This window comes from Babylonia areolata, chromosome 3 (assembly GCF_041734735.1).
Source record: "Babylonia areolata isolate BAREFJ2019XMU chromosome 3, ASM4173473v1, whole genome shotgun sequence".
NCBI classification, from domain to species: Eukaryota; Metazoa; Mollusca; class Gastropoda; order Neogastropoda; family Buccinidae; genus Babylonia; species Babylonia areolata.
The window spans coordinates 19098908-19125701 of NC_134878.1; the positions used below are offsets into that span (position 1 = coordinate 19098908).

Consider the following 26794-nt stretch of genomic DNA (forward strand, 5'->3'; position numbering starts at 1 on the left):
GGCTTCTGCTATGAATTTGAAAATTTGGCCGGACCTACAGTGCTTGTGACAAAACTGAAGTATTGTCAACGAAAATCGCTTTTCAGCAAGTTGTTTTCATCGTTTGGAAGGGAACGGCGAGGGGTTTCCCCGCCAGATGGCGTAACGCTAGTTGCTATAGGTGACGTCAATAGTGTCTGGTTCCTGTTTGCGTGCGAGATCGCGCTGCGTTGGATCCGCACCATAAGTGTGTGGGGACAATGTACATAAGTTCAAAGGAGAAACATGTCATGGCCTCTCAGGCACTTGTGCATGTCTGTTTGCTGTTTGCATAATGTGTGTCATCTCTAGGAACAACCGCTTTCCTGGGTTATTATACACGCGTGCGTGTGACGACAGGACTCTCCGAAGCAGACGATCTTGAGAATGCTTGAAAAAGGTAAGCTGAAATTAAGTGACGTTCTTTAGTGTTGTGTGGTTGATCATCAAGTGGGCACGGCTACATGGCAGAAAAAAACAAACAAACACGTGTCCCTGTAATATACCTGACTAGATATGCTCAACCAAGAAGTATGAAAGGTTGAAAACAGTTATCAGGTAATCAGTGCTGCTGAAGAGATTTCGTTGTTATGTTAGTGGCGATCGAAGCTTGATCAGTGCCCAGCTGACCCCACTCATCAGACACAGACGGCAACATTTGTCATGTCAAGCGTAACCAGTTCACTCACACAGCCAGCATAGATCGCTTAATTGACAATCGACAGGAATCGTTAATTGCCTCTTGGGATAAAGCCCTTCCTTTATTCTGAAGTAATGACACATAGCTTTATCACTATGTTGATTTGTTTGGGAATATACAGCAGAATTACAGAGATGACCGTAAAGAGGAAGAACAAAGTATCAATGTGAAGCTCCGGTTGCTTGATTATATGGTGACATACATTAGTTTGGACTTTTTTTTTTCTTTTCTTTTTTTAGGTTCTGTGCATTTATAGTAATTCTTCTTTTTATTCTTATAAATATGTTCATTTTGTCAATGTTACATGGTCCTTTGATAGGATTAGTTTGTTATGGTATTATTGTGGATAGAAATGACAGCAATATCAAGGAGGCATGGCATTCAAAAAAATAAATAATAACATATCATATTAAGCTGTATTTTAGGAATGAAAAACCCAAACATAACATTGTTTTAATGGAGGCCATGACAAGAGTAGCACCCAAACTGTCTGAATACTCTGAGTCTGACACTGGAATATGTTGCTCTGGAGCTCTTAATCTGTATTGGCCGTAGTTCAGCACATGATCTACAGGTAACATTAAACAGAAGGCAGACTTTTTTTATATCCTTTATTTTGTATAATGTATACTATATTATGCATATTAAAGTGTTGAACTTGAAGTAACATTATTTAGGAAAATTCATTATTTAATCATAAACTAAAGTAAACTTATTCATACTGTATGTACACAGCTTATATGATATATCAACGAGCAATGAAGAGGTAAATATAACAAAGTTTTCAGGAGGAAATAAAGTTTCATGTTCATTTAATTGTTATTCTTGCATTGTTTTATATTCTAATGATTACCTGTCAGACTTAGGAGAAAATATAGTTTAATGAACTATGCAAGTTTGTACTTTTTACAATGCATGTATGTATATGCATGAAATTCACACTTGTTTGAGCATCTCAAAGTGTGATCTGGAAAATGAAGAAAGGAATGATTTTCATACTGTGAATCAGAGCTTCTGATCGCTTCACTGACTTGATCTCTCAGTCCCACAGTTTAACACCTACCCTATCCCACAGCACTCACACACACACACACACACACACACACACACCAGGGCTTAAAATACACTTCCAGTTATCTGGGGCAACTAAACCTTCTGCCAGAGTGGAAATGCAATCAACATTTGATGGTATTTGTGAAGTGTGACTGAATAATATCTTCAGTGCAGGCTGATCCCACTCCCCCCCCCCCCCCCCACTTTTCTCTCTCTCTCACACACACACACACACAGAGACACACACACACACACACACACACAGATTCAAATGTTTAGCCAAGACTTCTGCCAAGCAATGTAAGTGCTGATCCAGGAAGCATTGTAACTGTTTTGCCATGAAGGCTTACATGCTGTCTACATTCAGTGTGCCAATACTTACGTCTTCAACAACACCAGGCCCAAGGTAACATTGTTGTACCACAGCTCCAGAGCTCATTAGCAGTAGTTTAATTATAAGATCTCATGCTTCGATAGCAAGGTGACAGAAATTTGGCAAGCTGAGGACTGGAACTGAGAGAGAATGGCAGACTCAGCTGAATAGTTCTTTCCTGGAAGTTATGTTCTTTGATCCAGGGCTGTGTGTGTGTGTGTGTGTGTGTGTGTGTGTGTGTGTGTGTGTGTGTGTGTGTGTGTGTGTGTACATTGAAGATCTGTAAGCTGGATTTAACATAATTTCATGTTTCTCAATTTTGTGTTCTGAAATTTTACATGTTGCCTGAATGAATATGATTTAATCTGATTTGATGTTTATCTTGTTCTGCTGTCTCTTAATCATAATTTACAACCAGGAAGACTTGCATAATTTACTAACTTACAAGTTACATAAGATATGATTTTGTTTTGTCTTGACATGCTTAAAACCATAGTTTACATAATTTACTGACTAACCAGTGACAAGTGACAGATCCTGGTTAAGTCTAGAAACCAAACAGGGTCTTGCTGGTTCTTTTTTTTTTTTTTTTTTTTTTTTTTTGCTGGTGACCAGTCAGACGTCACCAACACTCGTGTATGAAATTGAAATAACCCCCTGAACTTGTAGACAGTGGCCATGTTCAGTGAATTCACCATAAGGGCATGAACTGAAAGAGAACAGACTACTTTTAAAAAAGGTTTTTGTCAGGCCAGCCACTACCACAGTCTTTTGTCACATCAGCAGGTGAATGGAGCAGTCAGTCAGTTTGATCGGTTAGGAAGGCTGGGCACCACACATGCAAGTCTAATACTATAAGATCTTTATTGATGTGGTGTGTTTTACACACTGTTAACCACCTCAGTCTTGGTGGAAGCCAGTTGTTGGGAAGGAGGAATAGAACAAAATCTTGTCTTGGAATCTCTGAGAAAAGTGGGTTATATTGTAATCCTGATTCACATTCATGTCTTTCTACAAACACATGCAGTATGTGCATACATGGAGTGATGGCCTACAGGCAACACGTCCACCTAGGAAGCGAGAGAATCTGAGCGCACTGGTTTGAATCCCGGCACAGTCACCAGTATTTTCTCCTCCTCCACTAGACCTTGAGTTGTGGTCTGGACGCTAGTAATTCGGATGAGACAATAAACCGAGGTCCCATGTGCAGCATGCAGTTAGCGCACGTAAAAAGAACACACGGCAACAAAAGGGTTGTCCCTGGCAAAATTCTGTAGTAAAAACCACTTTGATAGGAAAAAAACAAAAAAACAAAAACTGCATGCAGAAAAAAAAAGAAAAGAAAAAAGGGTGGCGCTCTCAGTGTAGCGATGTGCTCTCCCTGGGGAGAGCAGCCCGAATTTCACACAGAGAAATCTGTTGTGACAAAAAAAGAATAATACAATACCTCTAGACATATGTGTATGTGCGCATAAGCTTGCACATATACATGTGCACACACAAACATGCACACACACACAGAGCACACATGGTGCATGTCGCTTGTTATATACAATGCAGTGCAATGCAATGCAATACAATACAATACAAATCAGTATAATACAGCTTCATTCATTCAGCTGGAAATGCTTTCACAACTAATATGGGTCATTATTTATGCACTCCAATAAAGCCAACATGCATCACACACATACATGTGTGTATACACACACAGGCACACACAGAGACACAGACACACACATACTCTCACAAGATCCATCATGCAGATCTTCAATGCATAGGCTATGCACAATATGTGCAGTCTCATTAACATGTGCATAGGTATCACTTTTCCTTCTGCCATATAATCATGCCCCAGCTCACTGGAAAAAAAAATGTTTTGGACCCTCTCCATTCTGCATGGAAAAGTACACTAGAAGTAATGGACTGACAGTCCTGATCATTACGCTGTCAGGTAGACAAGGGGTCATTTGTGACTGCCTTTCAGCTCAGGGTGGGTAGTCACTGATTTCATAGTGTGGGAAAAGGAACAAGAGTGCAGGCCAGCTGTTTTCTCAGACTGTGTGTGTGTGTGTTGTTGTTGTTGATGTCGTTGTTGTTGTTGTTGTTTAACTTCCTAATGAAGTGGGGGAGGAGGTGCGTGGGGAGGTATGCTGGGAAGCGGGAGATTTGTTGGGAGGGTGGTTGGGTGCGTGGGTGGGGGTGTGAGTGGGAGAAGAAGTGGAAAGAATGGGACTGACACTTATCCTATCAGGCTGCACTCTTGGACAGGAGGGAGTTTCTCCCAAACTCAGTTCTCAAAGGAATGTGCAGCATTATGTTTCTCCCCCCCCCCCCCACCCCCCCCTCATTTTTCCCCTGCCCCCCTCCCACCCCCCTTTATGTCTTCATCATCTATATATCCATCCTCTTCCTCTATTTCCCAGACCTCTCATATTTTGATACCCTAGCTTTCACTTGCCCCTCATATCGGACTCTCTTCCTTTCACTTTCTCTACCCTACCTCTGTCTTTCAGCCACTGTGTGTGTGTGTGTGTGTGTCACCGACAGTCTGATCTGACTGCCCCTCAAGTGGTGGCGATGGGCGGGAAGGTATTGCCTGATTGGCTGCCCATTTACGTGCGAGGCCTACCTACTTTATCACTTAGTTGCCGCCTGTGCCTGTCGCTGCTAACACACCTGTGGGTGAGGGAGAATTGGAGGTGGAGGGGGGTACAATGATATAGCTGTGGGTGGTTTTGGAGGGACTGTGGGAACTTGTGTGTTTGATGAAAAAATGTCAGTGCCTATACCCCATGCAAATTCATTTTCCTTTTTTTTTCTTTTCTTCTTTTTTTAGGAGAGGGAGTTGGGGGGGGGGGGGGGAGTTCCTTTGTTGTCAACGAGATGTTCTCTGTCTCTCCCTGTCTCTCTTCTACTCTGTCGCTGTCTCCCATTGCTCTTTCTCACTCGTTCACTCTCTTTCTGTCTCTGTTTCTCATTCTCTTCCCTCAACTAACCCCTTTCCACCAGTTGTTTGTCCTTGTACTTCTCTGACTGCTTGCTCTGTTTTCTTTTTCTTCTCCTTCACCCTTTTCTCTCTCTCCTCATTGTACAGGCGGGTGGTAGTAATGGTGATGGGGTGTGATGAGATATAGCGCATGTAGTTGAGACATTAATCGTTGTCGTGAAATACAGATGAAGTGGGGGTCACCTGATGAGAGAGAGAGAGAGAGAGCTTAGAAATTTTTTAATGTACATCAGCCTCCAATACAAAGGAGAGCTTGGGTTGGGAAGGGGTCAAAACAGAGGTTCACTGATGTATATCCTGCGTGCGGAGGAATTGATGACATTCAAAAGCACACTTTAAATGAAATACCTCTGCATACATAGGTATACACACACACACACCACACACACACACACACAAACACACACACACCGGCACAAAAAAGAAGAAGTGTAAAGCCATGAGATGAACCAAATCTGTCAAAGGGCAAATACAAATAGTACAGTGATAAACATATCATAAATATGATTTCGTTACCATGAGCAGAACATCAAACTGCAATGACGTGAAGTGAAAAATCACTATGCCTGGTAATATGATAACATTATTTTCTGGCATTCTAGATTATCATTTTTCTCCTTCTGTTTATAGCATGAAAAAGATATCTTGACACATTAAACGAATGGATATTGTTAGTTGCTTTGAATAGCTCAGACCGTGCTACATAGACTGAATCATTCAAAAATTGTCATTCTTAAGTCCCAGTACATGAAACATTCAAATAAGAAATGTAACTCATCTTCAACTTGTGCCTTACAAAATTGACATAATTTGTCTTGGTCGCATTCACTGTAATGAAACACATTGTACTTTAGCAGCAGGACATTGAATCTGAATTGTGAAGTGGCAACTTTTAAAACAGTGTAAGTATCAATATATGATACTTGTATTTTTCTTTTTCGAAAATAGTTTTGAAAGACCTATAACTTTAATATCTGTCTCTGTCTCTGATTGTACCAGACCATTCTTGAATAAAGAAATCTTCTGATGTCTGTTTGAATAAACCCCAAAAAAGCTTCTACAATCCCTGATGAAGCCACACAATACCAAATCCTGACTCACATATATTTCTCTGATCTTTGATACCTAGCATTTCTTCCCAGTTTTATCCATATCAAGCAACATTTGATAGGCATTGAAAGGTAGCCTGTCTGGATCCATCTGTAGCAATTTAAACCAGTATCTGACAGTGTTAGTATATGAATTAATATAAAGAGGGTATCTTCCCAAATACACCATCTTATTTGCAGTCTGCAAAGGAACTCCCAGGAATCTTTTGCGGGCCATCATGTGAACCTTCTCCATGTGCTCCATTCTATCTAAGCCCCACAGTTCAGACGAATATAACAAAAGGGGTTAAATTTTAAAGTCAAATATCTCAAAGAAAGTTTCTGCAGTCATTTCTTTAAATTTTGGAAAGCTTTTTGGAAAGTTCGATTACAGCTTTCTTTCCCATTGTTACAAGATGATCTGTCCCAATCTAGTACTAACCTTAGTAGTGATGTTAAAGCCAAGGTAACAATGTCTATTTACGAGAGAGAGAGAGAGAGAGAGAGAGAGAGCAATCTGAACAGCCAGATGAAACAGTTCTTCGAAAAGAAAAAAACACCGGCCTTAGCAAAACACTGGCACTCGTTGTCGGCTGGCCCGCACTCCGATATGAACAGTAAATATTATGTGCCGCATATGCAATCCCACTGCATCCCCACAACAACAAAAATCTTCTGTATCAGAGGTAACCACCCCAGGCGATCTTTCGGAACAGCGATGCGAACAGAGGGGAATTTGGTTTGGCGACACAACACCTCAGGACCCAACCCACCACATCCCTCACACCCACCCCTGTCCTTTCTTGTATAACCTGGCCGATCTATAACGATAACATCAACACAAAGCAGGACATTGAAAACGGACAAGTTGACAATTGTGAAAAGTTGGCCAAGTGATAACAAGTCCGCATGGGAAGCTAGCCTACTCTCGACTCGCCAGTGTTTTCTCCTCCACCCTCCCTCCAACTGACTACGAGTTGTGATCTGGAAGCTGGTCAATCGGATGAGACGATAAACCAAGGTCCTGTCGATAGCATGCACTCAGCGCACGTAAAAGACCACTCGGCAACAAACGGTTTGTCCCAGGCAGAATTCTGTAGGAAAGTTCACTTTGATAGGAAAACAAAATGCTCTTGCAGGCAGGAAAAGAAAGAAAGAAAGAGAGAGAAAAAAAAAGGTGGCGCTGCACTGTATTGTATTGTATTACTCTTTTGTACCAACAGATTTAGCTGTGTGAAATCCGGACTGCTCTTCTCAGGAAGAGCGCGTGGCTACTCTGAGAGTGTACCCCCCCCCCTCCCCCTCAGCAAGTGTAGTGACGCGTTCTCCCTGAGACGGCGAGAAGTCGGAATTTTACACAGAAATCTTTTGTGACAAAAGTGTAATACAATACAATACAATACAATATGATACGATACAATACAATACAATACAAAATGACATATACAATATAATACGATACGATACAATACAATACACAGTAAATAATGCCGGTTTCTGTTTGTTGGAATCAGCCTGCTCCTGAAGACCAGAGGCTGAGCTGATTTGAGTAATACACCAGTATGCGAGCGAAGAGGGTCAGTTACCTAGGAGACTGGCAGCGCTGGAGAGGCTTGTGGTTTGGTTGTTGATACGATGAATTGTTCCCCTGGGTGATCATGTCTGACCATCGGTTCTCAGATTTCTCTCAGTGGTGGCTCCGTCTGTCTGGCTGTATGCTGTTTGTCTTCTGTCGTGCCTGTCTCCGTCTGTCTGTCACTGTCTGTGTCTGTCCTCTCTCAGTCACCACCCCGGTACCATCCTCCACAGTGTTGGTTGCCGGAATTTTGTGTCCGTGTGTTTGTGTCAGGGTGATAGTATCCGTGTATGTGTGTCAGTGTGAGGGTGAAAATGACAGTCAGGCGCCCGGGGCATTGTATGAGAAATAAGAAGAAAAAATCCATACGACGAATATCATTATTGCGTCAGGTCATGCTTATGTAATGATAATGACGTAATGATGACGATTATCATTGCTGCTGCTACTTCCTAATTCTTCTTCATTTCCTACCTTTTTCCTCATACACCTCGCTGTTGTTCATTTCCCGTCCTCTTCCTCCTACCTTGTACTAGTACCTACCTCGTCACCAAGAAATTATTAGTTGAGAAAATCAGTCCCCCCACCTCCACCCCTTCCATCTCCCATTTCCCTCACCAAGCTCCTTCTCGGGGGCATTTTATTTGTCAGTTAATCACAGGTTCAGCGCTCTCATGATCACTCAACAACAGTATCGATCTCTACGAGGCAGTGGCTACATCATGCACTGTGACAGCCGGTCAGCGACACCGAGCAAAGTTTTTGACCTTGCTCGTTGTTATTTTTTGTTGTTGTTTCTGCTTATGTTTTGTTTTGCTTCTGAAATACCACAGCAACGGGAGAAGAGGTGTGGGTGGGAAGGGGTAGGTGTAAGGTTCAGTAACCAGGACTCTTAAGGGGGACAAGAACGCAGCTTCTTCACCCCCACGCCCACCCCCTCCTACACCTTCCCTGTCAGAAAAGTATGGGGATGTATTACTTTCTCTCAGTGTGGCACGCGGGGTGGGTGGGTGGTGATAGTGGGAAGGGGATGAATGAATGAATGAATGAATGATATGGATACTTATATAGCGCATATTCTCCATTGGAGACCAAGCTCTAAGCGCTTTACAAATTGCACAACAGGCTGCTTACCTCGGTAAAGCCAACTGACAGCTGCCATTGCGGGGTGCTCATCATTCGTTTCCCGTGTCATTCAATCAGATTTCAGGCATGCGCACATATTCACTCAGACAGACATGTAACATTTTACGTGTATGACGGTTTCGTTTATTTACCCCCTCATGTAGGCAGACATACTCCGTTTTCTGGGTTGTGCATGCTGGGTATGTTCTTGTTTCCATGCTGACATGGATTATAAGATATTTTACGTGCGTATTTGATCTTCTGCTTGCGTATTCACAGGAAGAGGGTTCAGACACAAGCAGGTTTGCACATATGTTGACCAGGGAGATCGGAAAAAAATACCCACCCTTTACCCACCAGGCGCCGCTACCGAGATTCGAACTCGTTACCCTCAGGTTGAAAGTATACCAAAAGTATATATATATATATATATATATATATATATATATATATATATACACAAAGACAGACAGGTGGTCTGTATCCGTGTGTCCGTCTTTTCTTTCCAGTGTCCGTTCTGCCCCATTGCTATCGTTGGCGTGTTAATAGTGCGGTACATTACATAGCTGAGGCAACGTTGTTCATGACGGCACAACATGTATTTTTTAATTGCGTGGATTGAAACTTTTGTGGTTAGTTAATAATTAATTTGATTAACAGTGTGGGAAAAAGAGATTCGCCCACCCTCGCCCCTCCCTTCCGCCACTAATCACGGATGCAGACAGAGAAAGATAGGCAGGCAGGCTGCTCGCGGTGCTGGCAAGCACACACGCACACACACACACACACACACACACACACACACACACACACACACACACACACACACACACACACACACACAAATAGAAAGAATCGCACACACGTGCATACCTATACACATGCAGGTGCAGAGTAAGAGTGGTGTGTGTCCATCGAGATCGATGATGACCATCGTTGTCATCCAGCTGGGGGATGGGGGCAGGGTGGTGGTGATGGGGGGGGGGGGGGGGATTCTCATGAATCTATCTGTGAGTGCGCAGATGGCTGAATAGTCCAATCTACGCACGAAATGTTCGCTGACAGTTGGGGCAGACAAAGACAGGCATATCATTGCCAGGGAGCTTGTTTGCCCGTGACTTTCTGGCCTTCCTCTTCTGAACAGCTGCAGCAGTCCTGTTGGCCTCGCACAACTTGGCACCTTTGTGCACAGCAGCGTGCCATTTGTCACGGTCCACTGCAGATTCCTCCCAGGAGTCAAGGTTGATGTCAAACGCTTTCAGAGAGACTTTCAGAGTATCTCTGAAGTGCTTCTTCTGACCTCTGTGTGATCTCTTCCCTTGTTGCAGCTCGCCATAGAAGAGCCTTTTGGGCAGCCGATGGTCTGGCATGCGCGCCACGTGTCCAGCCCAGCGAAGCTGGGACTGCATCAGGATGGTGAAGATGCTGGGAAGGGTGGCTTTTACAAGCACCTCCGTGTCTGGGGTCCTGTCTTGCCACTTGATGTTCAGTAGCTTCCTTAGGCATGTTGTGTGGAAGTGGTTCAGCTTCTTGGCATGTCGTTGGTACACTGTCCAAGTTTCGCAGGCGTACAGTAGTGTGGGGAGAACTACTGCTCTATAGACCTTTAGTTTGGTCTCAAGACCAATGCCTCTTCTGTTCCAGACATTTGCATAGAGTCTACCAAAAGTTGCGCTTGCTCTTGCTCTTGCAATCCTGACGTTCACTTCATCGTCGATGGTCGCATTTCGTGACAGTGTGCTGCCAAGGTATGTGAACCGCTCCACCGCACTGAGTCTCTGACCGTTGACTGTGATGTTGGGCTCAACGTAGGGTTTCCCTGGGGCTGGCTGATGGAGAACTTCAGTTTTCCTCGTGCTGATGGTAAGGCCGAAGTTCCTGCTGGCAGTGGCAAACTTGTCGACGCTGAGTTGCATTTCAGCTTCAGATCCAGCGTTGAGGGCACAATCATCAGCAAACAAAAAGTCTCTGATGATGTCTGTCATGACCTTCGTTTTTGCTTGAAGCCTTCTGAGGTTAAACAGCTTGCCTTCTGTTCGGTACTTTAGGCCGATTCCAACATCGCTATCTCTGAAGGCATCAGTAAGCATTGCAGTGAACATGAGGCTGAACAGTGTTGGAGCCAGGACGCAGCCTTGCTTGACACCATTTGTGACAGGAAAAGGAGCAGATGTTTCGCCACTGTCCTGGACTCGAGCCTGCATGCCTTCATGGAATTGGCTGACCAAGGAAATAAATTTCCTGAGGGCATCCGTAAGAGTACACATCAGCTCAAAGCAGTGCAGTTCAGCATTGTTGTTCATTTGTTTTGCAAATAATAAATGGATACGGTAATTAAGAGCACAAGCAAGCACACCCCACCCCATCTCCGTCCACTAGACACGCACGCACGCACGGACGCACACACACACACACACACACACACACACACACACACACACACACACACACACACACACACACACACACACACACACAGAAGCAACGTTTTTGTTTCTTATTCATTTAACTCTACTCCATTTGGGAGACTACGTGAAGACAAAACAACAGCGTGTAATTTGAAACTTCAAATGTTATAAAATAAAAAATACAGAGACTAACTTCTTCATCTGCGTTCGTAGGCTGCAACTCCCACGTTCATATTTTCGACTGAGTGGGCTTTTTACGAATATGACAGTTTTTACCCCAGTGTAGGCAGCCATACTCAGTTTTCGGAGGTGCATGCTGGGTATGTTCTTGTTTCCACAACCCACCGAACGCTGATTTGGATCGCATGATCTTTAATGTGCGTATTTAATTTTCTGCATGTCTATACACACAAAGGGGTTTCAGGCACTATGGCAAGTCTGCACACATGTTGACCGTGAAGGTTGGAAAAATCTCTACCATTTGCGCCGAAACAGGGGATCGAACTCGGGTGAGAATCCAGCGTTCTAACCTTTCGGCCACGGCACCCGTCACTGACATGCACTAACAAGTTCGAAGGCGTCAATGCAGGCAACAAGATGGGCAAAGTGCCTCTTTCCCCATTTTCGTGTTAGGTACGTGCAGAATACACGTCTTTTCTTGTCATTGTTTCCTTCCAGATATTAAATCTCGCACAGGAAAAGACTTGTTGAGGAACATTGCGAAAGGTCGTTCCTGAGGGATACAGCGCATGAATCACTGGTCATGTGAATTCATTCACACGTTTCCGAAAGGTATAAAGGCGGTGTGGGAGTGTGGGGAGAGGAGAAGTTACAGTCAGAAGATTTGTTTGTTAGGCTTGAGTGTTTGCAGGTGTATCTGATTCCTGATTTCAGGTGGACTCGTTACCCACAGGAACTACACAGATGGGAGAATTTACCTCCGTGACAACGCTTACATTAATTTACATTTGTTTGAGTACATTAACTTGCGGAATGTTCACAGGTGGGGTGTTATGTTCAGACACGGGTTTTGGGCCCTATAGTTATTGACCCGTGATGTAACTCGGGTGAATAAGACCGCACGATTTTAGCGGTGATGGTGCTTCCGAGAATATCTCCAAGCTTTTAGGAAGGAAAAAGGCTGGCCACAAATTTACATTATATTCTTTGGATGTCGTGGAGCGCGGCAGAGGGGCCAGTGGTTATTGAACACAATGGTCTGGTTTCAGTCAACGTGCAAAAAAATCAAGAGTGTGGTGGTAAAGCGGTGACAGCCCACATAATATGCACTACACTGCGGAGAAGTGACGAGAAGAAAGGGGTTGACTGCAGTACTGGGAAGAAGTGCCGACAGGCGGCTTGTTGAGGAAAGGTGGTTGGGGGATGGGGAGCGGGGATGTGGACGGTGGAGGAAGATCAATAACACAGGTGGAGAGATTGCGTTGTTGGGTCCGGTGGAGGGGAGGGGGGCGGTGGGGGGGGGGACTAGTGTGTAACGATGTAGAGTCCTATTCTTTCCCATTACCCACTCACCCCACTCCCTCATTTCCTATGGGGAAAAAGAAAGGTTTTGGAATAATTATGATAATGACAACTTTGGTAGTTAAAACGGTTTGCCCTTTGACTTTTGGGATCGCCATGGCAGTGTTTCAGATGCTGACGTGTGTGGACTTAAGGACATGTCCGTGTCTATCTGTCGGCCTGATTCTGTCTGTCTCTGTGTCAGTTTCGCTTTGTCTTTCTTTTCCTTTTTTTTTCTTTCTTTTTTAAACTACGTATGTCTCTCCCGTGAGTACTAGTTTGTGCATGTAGATCCATGTTCATATGCATGTGGGTACGGCCGCAGTAGCCGAACGGTTAGAGTGTTAGACTTTCAGTCCGAGTGTCCTGATGCATTCGATCTCGGTGTAGGCGATCGGGGGATAAAGTGTGGAAATAGGGGTATTTTTTTGTTTGCTTGTTTCGGTGCGAGTTCACCCGGGAAACAGTATGTGCATACCTTCTTTAATGCCATAGTTGGCCTCGTGTATGCACATGCAGAACATCAGATCCATTTATTAAAGGCCCCGTCATCCATGTAAGCGTTCGCTGGATTATGAAAAACACGAACATACCACAATATGCACATCCCGAAAACGAAACACGGCTGCCCAAAGGGCGGGATGATAACGTCCATGCAGGTGAAAGCCCACTGATAGATCGATACGAGTCAACGCGGTGGGAGGTACAGCCCACCAGAACGCTGAAGATGTGCTTATGTCTGAGTGTGTTCGCGCGCGCATTTGTGTGTGTGTGTGTGTGTGTGTGTGTGTGTGTGTGTGTGTGTGTGTGTGTGTGTGTGTGTGTATTGATATCATATCTATAAATCTGAATTTTTCGCAAATGAGGCCCGTCGGGATGTCAACGACATGAATCATAACTGAATCCGCCGTTGGAATAATAGCATGTTAATAATTCTTCATCAGTCCCTAAGGCGCAGGTATTTGTGTGTGTGTGGGTGGGGGGGGGGGGGAGAAGGAGGAGGGAGAGGGGTCTAGGGCAAGGGGGTGAGGTCTCAGAAAGGAAGGAGGGTATGGGGGGAGGATGTATGATGACATAGCCGGCATGATCAGCTGATGACGGGCAACAAGAGGTCCGCGGAGGTGCGCACTGCGCGACGACACAGCAGGATGCGGTGCTGCATTCAGCTCAGTCTGCTGCAGTCTGCATTCGCTTCCATCAGTCACTCGAAACAAAGACACGAATATGTCAATGCCCGAACACACCGTGCTGACGTAGCTATACAAACGCACAGGAGAGCAAACACAAATAGATAGATAGATAGATAGACAGACAGACAGACAGATAGATAGACATGTATACACACACAGCCAAGACCAACACACGGGGCCGACGGAGAGAGAGAGAGAACTCAGAACTGTGTTATTGTGAGGCCACTGATCTGTATACGTATGTTTGCTTGTGCTGCACACACACACACACACACACACACACACACACACACACACACACACACACACACACACACATGTGAAAACCAACACTTGTGTAAGATGAACAGCACAATTTAAAAAGAATAAACTGATAACAACCAAACTGAATGACAAGCGAAGGGTAATTTAGGAACGTGTCTTTCATCTAAGACTGAGCTCTCTGCAAGAGAGAGAGAGAGAGAGAGAGAATATATTTGTGACCAGTTATTTATTTTGCTTATCCCTCTGCCAGTGTGCCGTGTTTGTTCTGTGTGTTTGTCTCTGTCTTTCTGTCTTTGTTTCTGCTCACTCCTCTCTGTCTCTCATGCTGTTGTTATAGTGTGTGTTTGTCTTTCTGTCATTGTTTCTGCTCGCTCCTCTCTGTATCTCCTGCTGTTGTTGTTGCGTGTGTTTGTCTCTGTGTTTCTGTCTTTGTTTCTGCTCGTTCCTCTCTGTCTCTCCTGCTGTTGTTGTGTGTGTTTGTCTCTGTCTTTCTGTCTTTCTTTCTGTTCGTTCCTCTCTGTCTCCCCTGCTGTTGTTGTGTGTATATGTCTCTGTCTTTCTGTCTTTGTTTCTGCTTGTTTCTGTCTCTCCTGCCGTTGTTGTTGTGTGTGTGTTTGTCTCTGTCTTTCTGTCTTTGTTTCTGTTCGTTCCTTTGTCTCCCCTGCTGTTGTTGTGTGTATATGTCTCTTTCTTTCTGTCTTTGTTTCTGCTCGTTCCTTTCTGTCTCCCCTGCTGTTGTTGTGTGTATATGTCTCTGTCTTTCTGTCTTTGTTTCTGCTTGTTTCTGTCTCTCCTGCCGTTGTGTGCATTTGTCTCTGTGTTTCTGTCTTTGTTTCTGCTTGTTCTTCTGTTTCTCCTGCTGTTGTTGTGTGCATTTGTCTCTGTGTTTATGTCTTTGTTTCTGCTTGTTCTTCAGTTTCTCCTGCTGTTGTTGTTGCGTGTGTTTGTCTTTCTGTCATTGTTTCTGCTCACTCCTCTCTGTCTCTCCTGCTGTTGTTGTGTGTGTTTGTCTCTGTGTTTCTGTCTTTGTTTCTGCTTGTTTCTGTCTCTCCTGCCGTTGTTGTGTGTGTGTGTTTGTCTCTGTCTTTCTGTCTTTGTTTCTGTTCGTTCCTTTGTTTCCCCTGCTGTTGTTGTGTGTTTGTCTCTGTGTTTGTCTTTGTTTCTGTTCGTTCCTTTGTCTCTCCTGCTGTTGTTGTTGTTGTGTGTGTTTGTCTCTGTGTTTCTGTCTTTGTTTCTGCTTCTTCCTGTGTTTCTCATGCTGTTGTTGTTGTGTGTGTTTGTCTCTGTCTTTCTGTCTTTGTTTCTGCTTGTTCCTCTGTCTCTCCTGCTGTTGTTGTGTGCATTTGTCTCTGTGTTTCTGTCTTTGTTTCTGCTTGTTCTTCTGTTTCTCCTGCTGTTGTTGTTGTGTGTGTTTGTCTCTGTGTTTCTGTTTCTCCTGCTGTTGTTGTGTGTGTTTGTCTCTGTGTTTCTGTCTTTGTTTCGGCTTGTTTCTCCGATTTTCCTGCTGTTATTCTTGTTCTCCTTCCTTTTCAGACTTTTTTTTTTTTTTAACCTTAATCAGACATCAGCAGCTCATCAGCGATATTGTGGAATCTGTCATGCTCCTTACTGACACACTGACTGGCCTAGCAGCTATGCCCCCCCCCCTCCCTTCTCCCCGCCCCCACCTCCCTCCCCTGAGTCCCGCCACCCTAACCCCTTCCTGGTTGCCTGGGGGGGTGGTGGGGGTGGGGGGGTCAGAGTCATGAAGTCAGTTCCTGTAATTATAGTTCCTAATCTCCAGGTCCCATCAAGACACAGCTGAAATCCCACTAATCTCAGACTCACGCGTGTGGTCTGTCTGTCTTGTCGGGAATCAGTTCTTGTCAATCCAGGAAGTGCTAAGTCTGTAGAAGGAGGAGGGAGGGGGCGTGGGGGTTAGGGATCAGGCTGTGCTGTATGGATTGTTTTTCAGTCATTATCAGTCACACACACACACACACACACACACACACACACACACCACACGCACGTATGCACACACACACACACACACACAAACACGCGCGCGCGCGCGCACGCGATCGCTCGAGCATTTGTATCAATGAGGTTGGTTTGTTTGTTTTTAATAATAATATATTGCTTTGTTGTTGTTGTTGTTGTTGTTTTTGTTTCTGGGAGTGGGTGGTGGTGGAGGGGGATTGGGTTCAGGGGGTGGGGAACGGTAACTGTCAAGCTAAAGTATATTCAGCATGAAGCGCCGTGAGATTACTCCGACCCGTAATACTTCCTGATCCACAACAAATATCGTCTCAAGACCGATCACATGGAAAACTCGTCAGTTCTCACACCTACTCTCCCTCCTCCTCTTCTTGTCCTGCTTCATCATCATCTTTTTCTTATTCTACTACTGTCTCCTCCTCCTCTTTCCTTATCATGTTTTTGTTCTTCTCCTTTCTCCTCCTCCTCCTCCTCCGCCTCCATAATCTTTTCCCTCCTCTTCTTTCATCATCATCACCTTTTTATTCTTCTCCCTTCTCCTTCTCCTTCTCCATCGTCATCTTTTCCTTCCTCTTCTTTCACCACCATCATCATCATCTTTTTCTTCTTCTTCTCCCTTGTCTTTCTCCTCCTCCTACGCCAACTTTTTCTTCTATATTCTTTTTCTCCTCCTCCTCCTCCTCTTCCTTCATCATCATCTTTTCTCCGCCCCCCCCCCCCCTTTCATTATAACCATCTTATCCTTTCTCCTTCTCCTCTACCTTCTTCCTGTTCTTCCTCTTTTCCTTCGTCTCCTTTTCCTCCTCTTTCTTCCCCTCCTCCTCCTCCCCATCTTCTTTACCGTGCTGCTGCTGCTGGTGCTGCCTAACGCTGGATGCACGCACAGCGTCCAGTATGTGTGTGTTGATGTGGCGGTGAGTGACCACAGACAGCCCGGGCTGCAGAAGGAAGGTGGCATTTCTTTCCCCGTTATTACAGGCGGTGCCCTGACCTTCACGCCGTCTTTGATGCCAGGTAATGACGTCCTGTCGCATCCCCCGTGCTCATTTCCGCTTCCACATTGTGGCCTGACGTGGTAGTTAGTTATTCACTTGTACGGCGGGGGCGCCATGGCAGAATCGCTTAGGCGTTCAGGACTGGCTGTACAGCGTTGGACTTGTGATCTTGTGGTCCAGCGTTGGACTTGTGATCTTGTGGTCCAGCGTTGGACTTGTGATCTTGTGATCCAGCGTTGGACTTGTGATCTTGTGGTCCAGCGTTGGACTTGTGATCTTGTGATCCAGCGTTGGACTTGTGATCTTGTGGTCCAGCGTTGGACTTGTGATCCTGTTGCCCAGCGGTGGACTTGTGATCTTGTGGTCCAGCAGTGGACTTGTGATCTTGTTGTCCAGTGCTGGACTTTTGATCTTGTGGTCCAGCGTTGGACCTGTGATCTTGTGGTCCAGCGTTGGACTTGTGATCTTGTGATCCAGCATTGGACTTGTGATCTTGTGGTCCAGCGTTGGACTGGTTGGACTTGTGATCTTGTTGTCCAGCGTTGGACTTGTGATCTTGTTGTCCAGCGTTTGACTTGTGATCCTGTGATCTAGCGTTTGACTTGTGATCTTGTGGTCCAGCGTTGGATCTTGTGGTCCAGCGTTGGATCTTGTGATCCAGCGTTGGACTTGTGATCCTGTGATCCAGCGTTGGACTTGTGATCCTGTGGTCCAGCGTTGGACCTGTGATCCTGTGGTCCAGCGTTGGACTTGTGATCCTGTGATCTAGCGTTTGACTTGTGATCCTGTGGTCCAGCGTTTGACTTGTGATCCTGTGGTCCAGCGTTGGACTTGTGATCTTGTGGTCCAGCGTTGGACTGGTTGGACTTGTGATCTTGTTGCCCAGCAGTGGACTTGTGATCTTGTGGTCCAGCATTGGACTGGTTGGACTTGTGATCTTGTTGTCCAGTGCTGGACTTTTGATCTTGTGATCCAGCGTTGGACTGGTTGGACTTGTGATCTTGTGGTCCAGCGTTGGACTGGTTGGACTTGTGATCTTGTGGTCCAGCGTTGGACTTGTGATCTTGTTGTCCAGCGTTGGACTTGTGATCTTGAGGTCCAGCGTTGGATCTTGTGGTCCAGCGTTGGATCTTGTGATCCAGCGTTGGACTTGTGATCCTGTGGTCCAGCGTTGGACTTGTGATCCTGTGGTCCAGCGTTGGACATGTGATCCAGTGACCACTAACCAGTGATCAGGGTTCCAGGCCCATGGTTTCGGCATGGCGTTGTCGTCCGTGGGTTCCGGTACTTTTCTCCCATTTTGCTCACTCCACCCGTGCGTGAATGGGGTACCTGCCTTCTGTCCAGAGAAGCTTGAAACGGCGGATGGAAAGAATTGGGGCCCCGCCTTCCCTTGCCGCCGAGCCCAAGGCACAGTGGATGTGAATGCACTGCCGCGGTGGCCTTAAAAGGTTAACCTATAAAGGTTAACCTGTAATTACGAAGCTCACTGTCACTGTGCTGGTTAAATTATTTTTTTCCTGCATAGCAACTGCGTTGACAGTTCTACAGAAGATGCCATAAGAAATAGGTGGTAACGTCCGCCAATCTCAACATTCTCACTTTTTTTTTTCTTTTTCGTTTTAGATCGAGACAGTCGTTCATTGGGTACTGTCCCATTGCAGTACACCGGGCAGTAGCGATGAAGAAAGAAAGAAAGGGAATGACGGTTCAGTTCTGCCTTTTATAGCGGTGTATGTATTGTATGGGTCTTTATGTGTTCAATGTATGCAACAAGGAACAATGAACATTTGTGATGTAACACCAGTGTCGTATGCATGTGTGTGAATGTGTCCGTGCTCGTTTTCTGTCTGTCTGCATGTCTGTGTATTTATATTGTCCCCCCTCTCTGTCTCTCTCTCTCTCTCTCTCTCTCTCTCTCTCTCTCACACACACACACACACACACACACACACACACACACTGTGCTCAAATCGACCCGGCGCCCTGCCTAATGAAAGCCATTTGCGGACGAAATTGTGATTTCCCCTTGTCAGACCACCCCGACAGGCTGTGAACTGTTCTCTGTAGGGCTTTTCATCCTGTATGTGTTTACTCTTCGCGCTGGCCTTGAGTCTGCCGGCTTCATTAATTGATTGATGATGGAACAGTGCGTGGCCGTCACACAAAAGAAAGCTGTCACTTTTTTTTTTTCTACATGACGACCAACCTGCCGGTCTGTTCATTGTGGCTGGTCCATCGGTTAGTCTGCGCTTGTCTGGTCGGTGGTAGGAAGGTGGCAGAATGGTTAAGACGCTCGTCTGCCGATGCAGAATCCGTGAGGTTCTGGGTTCGAATCCCGCTCTAGTCGCCCTTTCTCACAAGTTTGACTTGAAAATCGAACTGAGCACCTGGTCATTCGGATGAGACGATAAACTGAGGTCCGGTGTGCAGCACGCGCTTGGCGCACCGAAAAAGAACCCATTGCAGCGAGAGTGTTGTCCTCAGACAAAATTCTTTAAAAGAAATCCACTCATAGGTACACAAATATATATATATGCATGCACTCAAGGCCTGACCAAGCGCGTTGGGTTATGCTGCAGGTCAGACATCTGCCTAGCAGATTTGGTGTAGCGTTTATGGATTTGTCCGAACGCAGTAACGTCTCTTAAAGTCCATAACCACCACCACCTCTCTTTTTTACCTTGCCTTCTTCCTTTCTTACATCAACTCTTCCATCCCCACCCCTTCCTATCATCCCAGTCCGCCTTTCTTCATCCTCGAGGTTCACATACCTTCCCCCTCCCACCACCACCCACCAACCCACATACTTTGTGTGACCTTTAGTGGACGTTACAGTGTATTTAACCAAAACAGGAAGTGTGATACAAACCAACCTCCCCTTTCAGATTAAAGGTACGTCACCATGTCAAATCAAAATGCATCAGTTTGTTATATAGTAAGTATTATTTTACCAGACATGGAACATGATACAAAACTCCCCTTGTTGCCGTAAACCATAGCTCACACAGAAAGACAGACGTCATCCGTTCAAAATATACAAGACTGATTCAATAACCTCGTTATTATCACACCTTTTTTTTTTTTTTTTTTTTTTTTTTAAACTATACAAAAGTCGCTGCCCAAGCCAGCAAAAGGGGCCGGCGAACTGTAGTGACGCCACACAATACAGGTTATTATGGTGACCGTACTGGTCCCTAATGACCAGCTGTGCAGTGAAGTAATCTGCTTTGTTGTTGATGATGGATTTTCCCCTTCTTTCTGTTGATTTCTTCCGTGTTTTTTGTTTTTGTTTTGTTTCATTTTGGTTTTCATTATGATGTCTTCTTCAATTTTCTTACTTTCTTTATCTTCTCTCTCTCTCTCTCTCTCTCTCTCTCTCTCGTGTGTGCACACACGTGTGTGTTTGAAGATTTTCATGTAGCACTGTTTTGTATGATTTTCATGATGTTTCCGTAATTGTAGTCTTTGATTCACCCGTTTTTGTATCTATTATTATCTATTTGGTTTGTTCTATGTCATTTATTTATTCACACTTATTTCATTTATCATTTTGTGTGTATCTGTGTGCATGCGTGTGTGAGGGCATGGTGTAAAGAAGCTTCCAGCTTATCCATTCTACCCTCAATAAAACATTTGTCATTGTCATTGTCTCTCTCTCTCTCTCTCTCTCTCTCTCTCTCTGTGTGTGTGTGTGTGTGTGTGTGTGTGTGTGTGTGTGTGGTCGTGAGGATGTCTTTCTTTTTCCTTTCTTTCGTGATCTATTTCAACAACTTTGACTAGATGTAATTGTGTCTCCAATCCCAGCAGTAAAGGAAATCCTGAGTCTGTAAATCGTTGTGATTGTGTTTGGGGAGGGAGCTGCTGCGCGGACTCGGTAGTGAAACAGTAGAGGTGACAGCTGCTGTCCCAACTATCTTGGCTAGAATGAGATTGTAGTGGCGAGTATTTCGCTCACACTTCTCTCGCACAAGAGGGCTTTGCGTCACACTCTCTGAGCCAAGCGGACACAGGACAATCAGAATTGCGATGGCCCCCTAAGGCCAACTAGCCCCCAAGGGTGCAGCACTAAGAACCAGTGCAATCTTGCCTCCTAGTCTCCTTCACAAAAGATTAAGCTGTGAATGAATTTCCACTGCAGGGGAGAAACAAATGATCATACAGCTCTCACTTAGCTGTCGCGTTGGTCCAACAGGAAGCTTATGTCAGTCTTTGATATAAACCGAGCGTTTGTCCCAACTATACACTGCACACTCGAGTACCAGTGTGCTTCGAAGGATGTCAGTGCTCTCCTCTATCTCTCTCTCTCGAGCTGGAGAGTCCTTGATGAATGGCCTCAACCTGACACCAGTGGTCTGTACAAACAGCTGAAAGACAAACGCGTCTGTGCGCAGTGTGTGGTATTACTTCCTGCAATGCTAGAAATCAGAGGCGGAAAATATGGTGGTGATTGTGAGCATTAAATCGATCTCTTTTGATACAGGACACGGGTATTATCCGCGTGTGTGTTGAAGGTTGCGTGCCTCGTGTGTGTGTGTGTGTGTGTGTGTGTGTGTTTTGTTTGTATTTGTTTTGTGTGTGTGTGTGTGTGTGTGTGTGTGTGTGTGTGTGTGTGTAATAATAATAATAATATTTATATAGCGCTGAATCTTGTGCATAGACAAATCTAAGCGCTTTCACACCAGTCATTCACACACATACATAACTCTAAAACTGAAGAAAACTGAAGACAACGAAGAGGTAGGGGAGGGAGGCCATCTTGTGAAGAGGTGGGTTTTAAGGCCAGCTTTGAAAGAGCTGAGTGCGGAGATCTGACGAAGCGAAAGAGGAAATTCATTCCAAATACAAGATCCAAAGACAGAGAAAGAACAGCGTCCAACAGTGGAGTGTTTGAATCTGGGTATTCGTAAACAGAGTGGATCCGAAGCCGATCGTAGAGAGCAAGATGGAGTGTAGAGATGAAGGCAGCCACAAAGATAGGAAGGGGCAGATTTGTGAATACATTTATAACATAGAGTGCTGATCTTATACTTATTCTGTGTGAGACAGGGAGCCAATGGAGATGTTGCAAAATAGGAGTGATGTGCTCAGATCTTTTCTTTCTGAGGACGAGTTGGGCTGCAGAGTTTTGTATGCGCTGAAGGGACTGAATGGATGAAGCAGGCAAACCAGACAATAGGGAGTTACAGTTGTCAAGGCGAGAGAGAATGAGAGAAACGACAAATCTAGATGTTGCGTCGGTGGACAGATATTTCCAAATGGAACTGATGCATCGCAATTGACAGTAGCAGGATTGACATGTCTGACTGATAAATGTTTGTGTGTATACATGAATGTGTGCGTACGCACTGGTGAAAGAGAGAGAGAGGGTGGATATGGATGTCTGTGAGTACGCGTGTGTGTTGTTTGAGTGTGCGTATTAGACAGGAAGAGAGAGCGAGGGAGTTTGCATAAAACAAGAAGAAAGGTAAGAGTACAAGAAGAAGACAAGAAGGTCAAGTCCTTCCGACAGTGACGGAATCCAAACGCTGATCCCTGTCTCCAATCACCAATCAGTCAGTCATGTCTGTCAATCATTCCATCACCACACCCCCTTCCTCTAATCAATCAATCCATCACCATATCCCCTTCCTCTAATCAGTCATTCCATCACCGTATCCTCCCTCACTTCCGTATATCTGACATCTGTTGTCATGAACCGAGCACACGACCCCTCGCTACATAATGCAGTGCAACAACTACCGGTGTCTATGTACACCTAGACCCGAGACGAACCACAGTCCTTCCTTGTCGTTAATTCTCTCCCAGTCCTTTCCTCACATCGATTTCTTCTTTCTGCCACTGCCTGCCGACCGTCAGCACTGGGCTTTCCAGACATGGCGCCACCGACACTGACTAATTGATTGTTGATTGATTGATGGTGGGTGGATTGATCACGCACACTCAGGCGATCACTGACTGGTTGTTACGTACACTAGGGCGTGTAACGGCTTTATCTGACCTCTGTGTTGCGGCCAGTGAAAATCATTTTTAAAGAAGAAAAAAGTTGCAGATTATGTGCTACAAAAAAAAAAAACAAACAAAAAAAAACGTGCTTTGTAATGTCCAATGTGAAGCATAAATTGAAATGTGCATGGCATGACAAATGTAATCATTAGAAATGAAATGATCTTGCTGTAGCCGTGACTTGGTGTCGGAAAGATAAGCACTACATTAAATTTCACGTTGTGGCTGATGTGTCAGTCATTACAAAGAGAAAACGGACAACTGAATGAGACGAAAGCGAAAGAAATTGAAAAAAAAAAATCATTGTTCATTATTTCAAAAGTTGGAACGGGCATTTGTGATTGCACACAAGAAGCAAGTACACATCATTCTTTTAGTCTTTCCTTAGAATTATTAATGAATGAATGATATGGATACTAAAATAGCGCCTATCTTTGGTGGGAGACCAAGCTCTAAGTGCTTTACAAACACTGGATCATATGCACAACAGGCTGCCTACCTAGGTAAAGCCGATTGATGGCTGCCATTGGGCGCTCATCATTCGTTTCCTGTGTTATTCAATCATAATCATGCTGACCAAAATCGAAAATGTGATTTGTTTGTTTCGTGAGTTCAGAAAGATTCTTGCAAGATCGCCTTTACGGCCGATTCGGCGTAAAATTTTAAGTGATAGAAAACAGTATCTCAAGGACAGACCAGTGCTTTGGTAAGGCATCTGCTCTACTTTCCTTCTTTTTTAAAAAAAAAAAAAGAAGAAGAAGAAAAAAAATCAGATGTGATGTGGCGTGTATGGATCAGTCCGCACGCTTTGAAGCCTCTTTGAAACTGAAACTGAAACTGCATCCAGAGTAGTCCACAGGTCTAAAATCCCAAGGCACCTTGCTATGAATTTGATGATTGTTTTTTTTTAAATCAATGTTTGTGCCAGTCTGGAATCAGCAATAAAGAGTGTCCAGTTCTTAAGTCTTTAAGGCGACGACATACCAGCAGTCATAGTCCTTTCCTCTCGTTCCTTTCTTGCTTTCTTTCTTTTCTTTTCTTTTCTTTCATTCTTTCTTTGAGCCTTACAGCGACATGGTCTGTTGACTATGTATCCAGGCGCAGAAGGCGGAGCCATATTGACTGACCGACAATGATTGACAGCGCACGCACAACTGATCGTGGGTGATCACTTGTCTGGTGGTACTATACTGTAGGTCGAACTGTAGTGGTAGCGTTTTTAGTAGCGTGACTGTCCCATGTCTGGTGTTACTAGTCATTCATTCATTCATTTTGCCCATCGCTTCTGGTGGAGCATAGGCCATCGACGACCCCTCGCCATCGCACTCTGTTCTGGGCTGTTCTGGCCATTCCAGTCCAGTTGGTCCCTTGCTGCTTCAGCCGCGCCTCGGTATCTCGCCTCCAGCTGTTGCGAGGCCGGCCTCTCTTCCTCTTTCCCTGCGGGTTCCAGGTCAGGGCTTGGCGTGTGATGCTGGACGCTGGCTTCCTGAGGGTGTGTCCGATCCAGCCCCACTTCCTCCGCAGTATCTGCTTGGCCACTGGTTCCTGTCCCGCTCGCTCCCACAGATCTTCGTTTCGGATCTTCTCCTGCCATCGGATCTTGTAGATGCGTCTCAGACAGGTGTTGAAGAATGGTGTTACTAGTAGTCCAGGAATAAAGTACAAAATCCCAAGGCACCTTGCTCTGAATGTGATGATTGTTGTGGTTTTGTTTTTGTTTTTGTTTTTTCAAATCAACATCGATCTGTGCCTGTCATGAACCAGACATAATAATAGTACAGTTCTTAAGTCTTTCATTTGACGACCAACCAACAAAAACCTTTCCTCTCATCGATTTCTTTCTTTCTTTCTGTCTTTTCCTTTCTTTTCTTTCCTTCCTTTGAGCCTCACAGCGACAAGGTCTGTTGACCAGGTATCCAGGCGCAGTAGGCGGGGTCCATATTGACTGACCGACAATAATTGACAGCGTACGCCCAACTGATCGTGGGTGAGCGTTTGTCCGGTGATAATATTATACTGTAGGTCGGACTGTACTGGTAGTGTATATAATAGTATCGTGACTGCCCCGTGTATGGTGCTTATTTGTGCAAGTTAGAAATAAAGTGCTAGGAGAAGCGGGAGGGTGCATGTGTGTGGGGGTTATAGTGGGAAGGGGTGAGGGGAAAGGGGGGTGGATGGGTGGCAGGGGGTGTCAAAGTGGGGTCCCAGAATCGTTTGGTACACACGTATGTACTTTAGAAACCGGTGTTGTAGTTCTGACGCACCCACAAAGAACTGCCCGCCGGATCTTTTTGTTTTTCTGTACCCACCACCACCACTCATCCCTTCCCACCCACTGTACTTGTACTTTTGTGTCTTTATTTTTCGGTTCATTTTATTTTGCCGCTTTCAATTTGTTTGAGTGATAGAAACCGTGGTGCCCCTGGTTTTTCTGTCTTAAAAAAGGATCTGCTACTCAATCCACCATCTCAACTCCTTACCGATCACCCCCTTACACACACACACACACACACACACACACACACACACACACACACACACACACACACACACACTCACTCACTCACTCACACATTGTCACGACACTTTCAGAGGCATCTCAAAGGATATATTAACCCGTCTTTCTTTCCTTGACTGCTGAGGCATTCTCTCTCTCTCTCTCTCTCTCTCTCTCTCTCTCTCTCCACCCCCACCCCTACCTCCCCCCACCGCCACACACACATGCATACACGTGTCCATAAGTCATTCAAACCAGCCAAGCGGAGCAGACCTGCCGTCGACCTTTTGTTGTTGCGCCCAGCGTATAAAAAAGCAACAACCGTTCAGCAGCACCTGGATAATTTAAGTATGTACTTTGGTGGTGGGGTGTGGGGGTGGGGTGGGGGGCATGACATTGGTCTTTTTCGTGCGTCCACTAATCTGATGGAAAGGGTATACAGGGCATATGTTTGGTGGAAACATGTCAGTCACCTTCCAAAGTAGGGGTCAGCCGGGAAGTTGGTAGGGTGGTGGTGGGGGGCGGGGGGGAGGGAGGGGGTGTCAGGGGGCAGGAGGGGGATGACTGCGCAGTACTGCCGTCCTTGTTCTGTGTTGGAGGTTGGCCAACTTGTGTCTCTTTCTCCTGGTGCATGCAGGGCGGCAGGCTTTGGGGCAGTGAGTGTTGTGCAGCACTACCACAGTACGTCATTGGTGGCCATAGCAGGATTAAACAAAGGACATGTGTCACGTCGCTATGTGAGGTAACGGGGCGTAATCGATCGATACATACATACATAGAGGCAGCGTGTATTTACTTTAATTCGCCTCCCTTACCCCCACCCCCCTCCTCCCACTGTTCCCAGGTGTATATTATTTGCGTGTGTGCAGATAACCCCCCAGATATAGAAGTGGGTCTCTCGGTTGAAAGTGAACGGATAAAACTTGGATTGATTGATCGATTGATTGATTGATCTATCGAAGTGGGTCTCTCGGTTGAAAGCGAACGGAT

General features: G+C 45.2%; 1 protein-coding gene across 1 annotated transcript in view; it reads left to right on the top strand.

The window, feature by feature from the left end:
* Window positions 1-221: 221 nt before the first annotated feature.
* Window positions 222-26794, top strand: part of LOC143279818 (serine/threonine-protein kinase NIM1-like) — a 43129-nt gene continuing 16556 nt past the window's right edge. The window contains exon 1 of the mRNA XM_076584015.1: window positions 222-418. The gene's annotated coding sequence lies outside the window, so the exon portion shown is untranslated. The remainder of the gene's footprint in view (window positions 419-26794) is intronic.